The sequence below is a fragment of the Podarcis bocagei genome (assembly GCF_964188305.1).
Source record: "Podarcis bocagei genome assembly, chromosome: 11".
In the NCBI taxonomy this organism is placed as follows: domain Eukaryota; kingdom Metazoa; phylum Chordata; class Lepidosauria; order Squamata; family Lacertidae; genus Podarcis; species Podarcis bocagei.
This window is the reverse complement of record NC_138136.1, coordinates 30,634,912-30,645,841: the sequence shown is the minus strand read 5'-3', so window position 1 is coordinate 30,645,841 and position 10,930 is coordinate 30,634,912. Positions and strand designations below refer to the sequence as shown.

The following is a 10,930-nucleotide window of genomic DNA, read 5'->3' as shown; positions in this document are numbered from 1 at the left end:
GGAGATGGTGCTGAGCCAATTGGACCTATCAGTATATGGCAGTCTCAAGCATTCCAGCAATCTTGATTGGTTCAAGAAGGATGTTGCTCCTGACTGATTGGTTCCCCAATGAGTCACTTGAGATGCAGAGCTGACTGTTGTTTGTGCCAATGCTCTTTCTACCTGTATCCCTTCCCCTGTGATGGCTGAGGGCCAAACTGCACATGAACCAGTCCCCTGTATTTTCCTTCTATGGTTGGAAAAGTAGATTGGAGAGAGAGCTCTCTTATTTGGTAATGTTTATTATTTCATTTTATAATGTAGATAACAACAGATAAAAACGAGAAAATGAAATTATAAAACAGGCACATAGAATGAACACATTTGCACATGGGTTAAAATAACAAAGTCCAAGTAAAGGCTGTCAACATTATCAGATGGAAGGGGAGCATTTCGATCACAAAAATGGCCTGCAGGGGACAGATTTAAGTACTCCCTCTCAAAATGCCTCTGTTCCAAAATTAAATTGCAGCTTCTATTATCCCCCATCCCAAGGTTGACTTTCACTGTTTTGTACCAGTTTGGCCCTCAGCTGAAACCAGTTCTGCTTGATCTGCAGTTACCTGCACCCATTACATCCTCCCTCAACTGACTGAACAGGAGCACCATAATTCTAGGTCAAATTTGTTGTTGTTGTTGCTGCTGCTGCTGCTGCTGCTATTGCTTACAACAACTTTCCTGGAATGTTTGAGACCATGATTATAAGTCTAAGGCAGGGATGTGGAACCTGTGCACATTCCACTGTTGCCATGGTTCATCGTGACCAGGGCTTACGTAAATTGGAGTTAAGCAACACCTGGAGGATCACAGGTTCCCCATCCCTAGTCTAAGGTCCTGGGGATCAGCAACAAATTTCAAAGGAGGTGTCTATGCATGATTTCCTTCCCCCTTTATCCAGGCAAGCAGCAGCCTGCTGGAATCAGCTCTATCTAGAAAATGTCTTTTGCTACTTACTGCTCAATTTATTGCTTATGTGTGCTGCCTTTTATATAGCAACTAAGTAACAGTTCAGAGCTCTATTCAAAAGGCCCTCTGCTTCCAAGAAATATCAATCCATCATGATACAAGCAAATATCCAGCAGGGACATACACAAGACTAATCTATCCCGGCTTATTGGTTATAATTAAGCATACCACATGAATAGAGCCCTTCTGGTATTTCTGCTGATCTGCAACTGGGGAAGATCACAAAACCTACTAAACACAATCGTCATTATAGGGTGTGTGGGTTTTTTTTTCTTTTTTAGCTTTGCTAATGACTTAAATGTGTTGTCTTAACCAATTATACTCTGGCAGACATGTGAAAATAAAATCTAGAACATCAAACTCACCAGTCAGTTCCCAAATAATTGATGCTTTATCAAATTCATCCGCACGCACAAGCAAATGCAAATAGAGGCAATGTTCTACTTTTGTGCGATATAAATGAGCTTATCAAGATTAGACATGAACTCTTACAATGAGCTAATCAAAACAGAAAGCCGAAAGAGATGTATGATACATCCAAGAAATGTCTTAGTTTCATCATACAGCGCACACTATAAACCCCATTCTAGCCCCATCCTTCTCAAAATGAGAATGTTTTGCTGGACTTTATTTTGAAACAAGTAATAAAGAAAGACGTGGTCAGCTTTTATGGAAGTGAAGAAAGAGGCAAACTAATAAATTGCTTTCCTTAAAGGTTCTACAAACTATGGTTTGTGTGCTACACAGGCAGTTTCTGGGCAGCTCACAAAAGGGAACATAAACATAAAACAAAGCTCCTGAGCATGACTTGGGCTGGATCTACACTGATATAAAAATGCTTTTAAAGAACCCACAATATAGCTTTCAATGCAATTCCTCATTGATGATGGATCGCTGCTCTATAGTGCCCTTTTTATAATGCCCTTTTAACGTTTTAACTGACCAGTGTAGATCAGTCCTTTGTGTGAAGTGGAAACTTTTCCTTGCTCTCCTCATCATTGCCTTCTCTAGCCACATACTGGAGACCAAGGAGCCTGGTCAAAGGAGGCGTTGTGGAGAGGGCAGAAGGAGAAACTCAGTCTTCAACCTCCAAGCTGCGAAGAAGTGAGTGAGAGTTTCTAGCTTGTGCGAAGTGAAAGAAGAATAGACCTAATGTGGTGGTGGAAATATAAGGACTCTGGAAATGGGAGAAGTCGGAAAGCCCACAACATTTGGGAGTGGGCATGCTTGAGAAATATGAACCCCATTCACCCATTACTCCTGTGTCCCAAGGGCTGCTGGCACTTCCCCTGAGGTCATAGGCATGCATTAGGCATGGATATCTGAAGGGGGAGGTCTATTATCTCTATGTTTCCGGCTTCCCCAGGACCTTGAACACTGACTGACAGGACCTATTGAAGCCTAATGTGTGAAGATCTGCCTTTGTAGGCTTTCCCCCTGTAGACATCCATGCTGGAAGCAGAGCTAGGGAGGTTGTGCAACCTCAGGGGCAGCCCAGCTACCCCTTGTTTGTGTGAGTAACATGACTTGGTCCTTGCCTCCTGCTAAAGGGTGGGTTGGGATTTACTTATTCACTGCACTTATTGAATTTCCCAACATAGTACTCAGCTCAGAAAACTCAGAAAATGCATTGTAAAATTGAGAGAAAAAGCATTTAGAGCTATATATTTGGAGATTCCATTCTCCTCCCTTCATCAGACCTGGGCCTGGGAAATGAGTTTTGCTTAGCAGTTCCTAGACATGTCCTTTCTCTCTCTTTTGCCTGCACGCCCGTCACAGTCTAAAGTGAATTTAATGCACTGGTGTCGCATTAGAGATGATTAATATTGTGGCGTTAATATTATGGCTGTCATTGTCACAAGGCTATGAAAAGCCACATATCCTACTTGCGCATCTCCAGCTTGGGGCGGCTTCAGATTTGTCACTGTTCCTTCATTTGAAGCTCTTGAATTTAGGAAATATGGCAAAATCTGTGTGTGGATCATTGTGAGTGACAAATGCACACAGGTCCTCACAGAATACACATGCAGCAAAGAAGTGCCTACACCTGTAGCATGCCTGTCCTCTTTCACCTCATGAGGTAATAGGGATTTGGGGGGAGTAGTTTATATTGAGGAGAAGGCATGGGGCAGGGCAAGGGGTTAAATATTGCCTCCCCCAGTGCGGCTGCTCCAAAATTGCAGTCCAAGAAAGGATCTTGCATGTCACATCTCACATGTCACCAACAGTACAATCTTAAACTCGGGACTATTGAATTCATTGCTGGCTTACTCCTAAGTAAATGAGGTGAGGACTGCAATCTAACTTCTCTCCTTTTTCCTTGTAAGTCACTGGGTGCTGTCCTGTCTCCCCTGAAGTCAAGATCAAAATAAAGCTGTGATCTCAGTAGGATCAAGGTTGCAACCAATGAAAACAGGACTGTGCTGCAGTGGTGTGCTTCCTATTAATGTATATTAAGCTTAAAAGCTTTCTACTAATTGTAATAGAACCCAGACCATTAAATTATTGTGGGAAGAGAAATGGTTTGGGCTGGGAATGTTGAGTCTCTCCCGCTCTGCTTGGGAATATATATATATATATATATTAAAATTAAAACAGATTTCCTACCTCCCAGAGTCAAGATTCAGGAAGCACATCTTCTCCAAAGCAAAGGATTGGAAACAATACCTGGAACAGCATGCTCTAAGAAAAGAGCAGGCCTTGTCTTTTGTCTTCTTTGGGTGAAATTGCACTGAACAAGTTTCCAGCAAGAGAACAGCAAGCCCACAGACTGAAGGTAATACTGACAGAGTTTTTAATAAAAGTTGCCTACTGACTTTAGAATTTCAAGACTAAAGTCTCTCCAGCCTCTCTCACTCTCTGCATTCGGCTGTCCTGCTTTGAGCCATGGGTATCCCAGGGAAATGCATCTCCTCCACACTCCAGCTTCACCAGCTTTGTGATGGCATCAGATTCCTGCCTGATAACACAGTCAATGGACTGTGTGTGTGCTTTTTATCTGAAGAAGCCACAACTGTAATATGGTTCTGTGTTTTTTCCTTTTAAAAAATTGTGAAGGCAGTCCAGAAAGCAGTCCTCCACTCACAACACTTTCCCATCCCCCTCCTCTAACAAACTTAAGCAGCAATACCCTATTGAACTCATTGAACTTCTTATTAGAGATGGGAAAGGATTTTATTTGATGCTTTTTTTCCTTTTCTTGCTGTGGAAAAACTTGCTCTTGAACTCTGTTGCTGGTTGAATTAGGTACTTCTGTAGACTGTGTCACACATTTTCACTATGTGCAAAGTGGTGATAGAAATATTTATCTAGTATATATTTTGAAAAAAAGTACATCTGTCCATTTTTCTGTCTTTTAACTTGGATTAAGACACCTCCAGCAATATCGTCACCAAACTTGGCACAAGGGTTCCCAAGATAGGGGTAGCAGTTAGTGAGGAAGTTAGTGACAATGTTGTTTTAATCTCTCCGTATGTTCAGCGATGAATATGCCCCCAATGCCAGCTTGTGTTGGCCTCCTTTTGACCTCTGTGTGGAAAATGTAATGATAAAAGGTGTTAAGTACATTGGTACCTTGGGTTACAAACACTTCGGGTTACAGACTCCGCTAACCCGGAAGTAGTACCTTGGGTTAAGAACTTTGCCCCAGGATGAGATCAGAAATCATGCGGTGGCAGCACAGAGGCAGCAGGAGGCCCCATTAGCTAAAGTGGTACCTCAGGTTAAGATCGGTTTCAGGTTAAGAACGGGCCTCCGGAATGAATAAAGTTCATAACCAGAGGTACCACTGTACTTAACTTGTGAAAAATAAGTATCTTCATAAGGGATTACATCACCAATGACATGGGTGGGTGGGTGTTTTTTTAAGGAAAATGGCCTCACAAGCCAAACTAGGTTACCTGGTGGGCCAAGAATGGTCTGCAAGCCAGAGATTCTCCAACCCTGGATCACAGGAACCTAGAAGGTATGACTCATTTGATTCATTTCATGGTTTTTGCTCCTTTCTCCTATCCACTATAGTGCCTATCATTAAAATGACTGATCCCCAGCAGCTGGAGTTGTGCACCTCAAGGCAAAGGATTTCAAACAGCCATGAAAGTTGTTGATATTGGCTAGATATTCTTTGCTCCCCCAACCTGAAAACTACTACATTACGAGAAATGCCGAAACAAGAGAAGAAATTGATTTTGTTAACATGGTGTTTTTTTAATATAGAAAACACCCACCCACACATACATTCCTTCCGATTTTATTGTGCTCCTGTCTGGTTACAACAGACAGTAGTTACTCCAGATCTTAAGAATATATGATTTGTTTTAAGAAGAATGGATGTTGCGAAGAAGTTAGTGAAACATCTGGCCATTGTGAGGAGAGAGCAAGATTCATATTCATGGGCCAGCTGCCTGAAATAACTATTTTCTTCAGTGCAACTCACTGGTTATAGCATTACAGTGACTGACTATGGTGTTTCTACAAATGACACAGAAAGTTGTGATTCAGATGAGCTGAGAGATTGCTGTCTACTGACAGATGTACTGTGTATTAACTGGGAGTGGTGGTGCAGCAAACATTGCTCTCCAACCAGCTCTTGAAGTTTAGCTACACAAGACATCAAAAGCAAAACCCTAAAAGGAACTGAACTCTACATGAAACTAAAACACCAAGCCGAGGGCAAAAACAGGTTTTTAATTTTTTGAAACTTCTTTCCCTTCTCAAGTGTCAAATTTGCAATGAATAATGCATCCAAAGAATTCTTCAGTTCTAAATTCTGAATAACAAATAAGTTCACCAAATGAGACACACCACCAACTTCTGCAGTTCACTTGTGGCAACTCTTTGCTTACATATACAACACCTGCCTTGCTCGTTTTCTTATAAAGTTATGGTTTGGGTGCAGGCAAGGTCTGTGGCATCTTTAACTTGGTCAAGGCCCAAGCAAAATCAAAACACTTACAAATATATCACACCTTCAAGCTTACAATAAACTGATTTTACAAAGCAGCACATTTTAAAACAGGTTTGTTATTAATCAGTGGAATGTGTGCTTGCATTTTCTCCCCACAGGGTTCCTGAGCACGAGAGGCAAAAGTTCACCATCATTGCATCTTGGTCACACGTAGGGATTGGGGAGAAATCTGATTCAGTTCTCATTTAAAGCCAAAGTTATCAAATCCACACTTTCCAAAACAATATGCGAACCAAAACACAGCCAACTTTTGAAATTTGCACTTGAAATTTTCGATGCAGTTCTCCAACCAACAAATGTTTACAAAAATGCATAGGGGGAAGTGAGCAAAACAATGAATATATTAGTGAAAACAGCATACAAGATGCATTATATTAGGAAAATTGCCTGCAAAAATGTGTAAATCAGTCAAAACTGCATTAAAATATGTTTATTAGGAAAAATTCTCACTGAAATGCTGAACAATTTTCATGAAGATTTTTTTAAAAGAAAATTTGCAAAGTGCTGCAGAAATGTGGAGAACTGAATTGAAGACTGGGAAACTGAGAACATGATAGGGTCAAAATTAACAAATCTCCCCACTCCTACTTATAGTAAGCTATTGCATGCAGCTATTAAAAGCTTTCTCTGAAGATGCTATCTTCAAATGGGGAAGAAATTTGTTTGGTTTGCATTTTAATGCAATCTTGAACCAATGCACACACTTCTTTGAATCACCCAGAGATCTACTTCTACCTTCTGTCCACCCATGGGGCAGACAGTGCTGAAACAGAGAGACCCATGGCTGAATTGATTATAGAGCAGCTTCCTGTGCTATAGAAGCCTTTGTTTATTAATGCAAATTGCCTTGTCCTCCCTGAATTTGTCTGATAGGTGTTGTTTTTAAAGCAACATACCACTTAAGCTATTGGGGTTCATCACAAGATGTGGCAATAAGCTCCATGCATCAGTTCACAATGTCTTTTACTTAAAGCAACCATCAAACAAAATGTTATGCACACTTTAGTGCATCAATATATTTGGATTAACTGTGCCCAAAAAAAACCACACCAACCCTACACAAGCAATTATTTTTACAACTTTAGACCAAGTTGCTCTTAGTGAAGAGTTCTGAGAATGAAAGAGCTGTTTGCTAGACTGTGTCAATTTCACTGCAGTCTCTGTGGTCCAGCTCTAATAGATGTCTTTGGATTCAAATAACAAGGTTTTCAGATTTCAAGACATGCCACCCAAGGGAGAGTCATCTCTTGGGAAAGAATATAGACCCCAAGGGAGAATACCAAACACAGTGTTGCCACATGGCTGATCTTCATAAGAGAGTTCCATCTGTTTTCCACTGAGATCTTTTTTTCCCATGTCTTCCACTCACAGCAAGTTTGACCTTTGGTATTATTTAGTTGTCATCAATAGTGCATACCCATTAGAACAGAGTGCAGACTGCATGGTGCCATTGGTAGCATGAGAGTCTTTGAAATCACTTTGACAATAGGCTTACTTGCTTACCGTTCAAAAGCAGACATTGCTGTCTTGGTTTTAAAAGGTGCATTTCATATCTCAAAGGTAACGTTGTCAGCTTTTCCAAGCAGTGGAACACGATTCTGCAGAAGCTCATGGTCTGAATCTTGCCTTTCTGTAGGGCTCTAGCAAGTACAGCAGCAACTTCAGGGCAACGGTTTTGGGGCAGATGCAGAAACTATGTAGTATAACCCCATTATGAAACCAAATTGTGAATCCATTATGACAACAAGGCCTTCCAGATGTTGTTGGACTCCATCTTCCACAGTCCCACCTATACCAGTCAGGGATGGCAATTTGTTGCACAGCCATTTTTGGACAGTCACAGGTTCTCCATCCGTTCCTTAAGAATACTGTGTATAGTTCTGGCCACTCAAATGAAGATATCCTGGAGCTAGGAAATACAGAAAAATGGCACAGTCATAGGGATCAATAAAGCCCTGTTTCCTTTTACTCCCAATTGGTACACAGATGGGATCATGTGTAGGCATCTCAATAGGTCTTTATAGGGAATAGAAGGTCTCTGTGTGTCTTCCATATCCCCATCTAGCCTTCCACTTCTGTTCTGGAGTCTGAGCATACCGAGGGGTATGGATGTGTCAGTTTTGTATGTTCATTCATAAGCCCACTTTGTCCTCTGTATTTGATCTGCTTTAAAGTAAGAAATGCATGTGCTTATTAGTACTTATGTTTATTGAACTTGCATTTTTTCAAAACCTGCATTTCTAAACATATTTCCTCTCAACATATGCATTTCTAATTGTTTCTTATTTTAAAATACACATGTTTATGGGACTTTTAAAAATTAGCCAAGAACAGCTAAATAATCACAAAATTCAGAGAGAAGTGTCAAATCCAAAGGATGACCGTGTCCTATCTGCATATAGGTCCAAGAGGTGTAGCATCACCAGCTGAGGAAGGGTGGAAAAGAAAAAATGGAATATTACAACAGAGAGTCATTTCTCTTGAACCCTATGGAGATCACAATTGTGTGAATGCTGCACCTCCACAGGAAAGTATATCATACCTCCCAATTTTTCAACCTGCAGCTTTTAAACTTTTGAATAACCCTTCTTTCACCCTTTCTGCAGCAGTACCAAATGTGAAGAATGCATTTTTGAAGCAGGAGTGGGGAACTCTTTAATTCGTAATTACTGACATTTGATACAAAATATTGTAACCTGAATGTTTGGAACAGCAACAGGGAGAGATCTAACAGAAGCACTGATCTTCAGGGAGATCAGCATGGCTAATCTGAAGACACGTCATAGCATCTTCAAGTATTTTCTAACAATAATCTGATAAATTGCATTGAAGAAATAAGGTGTACCCCAAATAATGCTTTTCTCTCCCGCCCCCACTCTTTGTTGATGCTGAAAACATGCCCCTCCACTTGCATTATAACAGTTATAATGCAACAATGTGAGAAACTGATTACTCTGATGGCGGAACTGACAGTATTCTTGTTGTCTGTAAAACTTGTTTGCAATTTTACTCTTAAAAATATATGTCTTCTATATATATCAAGAATTCACCTTTATGGAATTCTTAGCTCTACTGTGGCTAGTTTTCGTGTGCTTAGATGACTGCACATCTTCTTCTTTTTTTAAAGCTTAAAACAAAGGAGAGTTACCAAAGTAACCCAATTAAATTCTGCAGGACTGCACATTGCTGCTGTCTAGTAGGACCAGGAAATGAAGTGATGGATTGCTGGCCACATTACTTATCTCTCCCCCCCCCTTTTGCAAAGGTGAACAGGATCCCATCAGAGATTAATTTGAAGCAGCCTACATAAAGCTTTTATAATGCAGATTGAAGATATTGGACATATCCATGTAAAGCACCCCTTACAATCTCCTGTCTTCCAGTCACTGGAAGACTTCTTGACGATGACGCTTCATCCTCCTTAATAACCACTGTGTTGTACATCTATTTTTGATATGAAGCTGCCTTACCTTGTCACCAATTATAGACTCTGAAAAGACCTATCTCATTAGAGGTCTTATAGTGCTTGTTCCTGAATATGATGCCTGGTATGTGGCTTTTTCCTCTTCATGCCAACTGGAAAATACCCTTGAAGTGAAGTGGTGTCAGTCATAAGACACAAAGGGTACACAGGTAGCAGTGCTGAATATGGTATTAATCATACAACACCAGAATGAAAAGAATAGATTTGAAGATCCTGAGTTTGCTTGACATGGCTTCTGCCATTGCATAAGTACCCAGTACCTTGGGGAAGAGCTGTAGCTCAGCTATAGAACACCTGCCTTACATGCAGGAGTTCAAATCCTGATATCTCCCAAGGAGGGCGGAGAAAGACATACACCTGAATCCCTAGAGACCTAGTCCAAGTTGACAACATTAAGTTGGATGGACCAATGGTTCACTATAAAGCAGCTTCTTATGTTCAATTTTGGGAGAGAGCCAGAAAGGCACATGTGGATTCCCTTGTCTTGTCACCCAGGTTACAAGGCCTAGCGTTTCCCACCGGCACCCTGCCATCTTGCCTAGTTATTTAATGACTGCCCAGTCATTCTTAATTACTTCTTTTTTCCAGAGAACTGCACAGAGAAATGTCAAATAGCAATGCTTTCCTTTTTAGATTTCTTAAATGCTAATCGGTTTGTTTTGGGACTCACGTGTGGTTGTTTAACTCTAGGGAAGACTTCTCTAACCGGGTGCCAGAGCTGGCCCACTATGTGGCACAGTGAAGTGCCCACTTCAAGTGGCAGAAGCACAAGGGGCAGAGTTCCACCTGCCCCACCACTTCTGCCGCCAGCAGGATGCCCTCCTCTTGCTGGCGAGAGGGAGCTGTTCCAGTGTGTGGCATTTCAGCTTCCCAACCCTGGGGCAGACATGACAAGCAGCACCACTATGCAGACTGTCCCAACTCCCGCCAAGTTCAGTGAGAGCCAGGGCATTTCAGCAGCAGAAATGGGGGGGGGGTGTGATGGTGGTACCAGCAGGCGGTGGCACAGCAGGGGGACAAGAGGTGGCAATTCCCATTTTGCCTCAGGTGGCCCAGAGTGCAACTGTGTTTGTCCACTGCAACAAAACCACTTAAGGAGTTCTGAGGCACCTTAAAGATGAACAGAAATGCCTAGGGTGGACTAAAGTCCATTTCATCTAGTCTACAAAAAACCTTATGCCATAAGAAATATGATTGCGTTTAAGGTGCCATTAGTCTCCTTATTGTTCTTGAACCATTATGCAATTTCTCCAGGATTATATTGGTAAACTATTAAATCCCTGTGGAACTATTTCCCCCCTTCTAATACCCTGCAGATCAGAATGAAAGTCCCTGAATAAGATAGGGATGCTTCAATTTTGGCAGTATCAGCACCAGCAGAAGCATATTAAGCTATTATTTTAATATTACACCCTAAAAGGGAAATGGAAGGAAACATGTACTAAAGCAATTCAGATAAACAAATCCCTGATTGT

General features: G+C 41.2%; 1 long non-coding RNA gene across 1 annotated transcript; it reads left to right on the top strand.

Annotated features, from left to right (window-relative positions):
• The first annotated feature begins 216 nt into the window (after positions 1–216).
• LOC308597479 lies at positions 217–6,369 on the top strand. The gene is made up of 3 exons (XR_014013026.1): positions 217–272; positions 2,017–2,109; positions 5,026–6,369. It is a non-coding gene; the product is annotated as an uncharacterized lncRNA (long non-coding RNA).
• Positions 6,370–10,930: the final 4,561 nt, after the last annotated feature.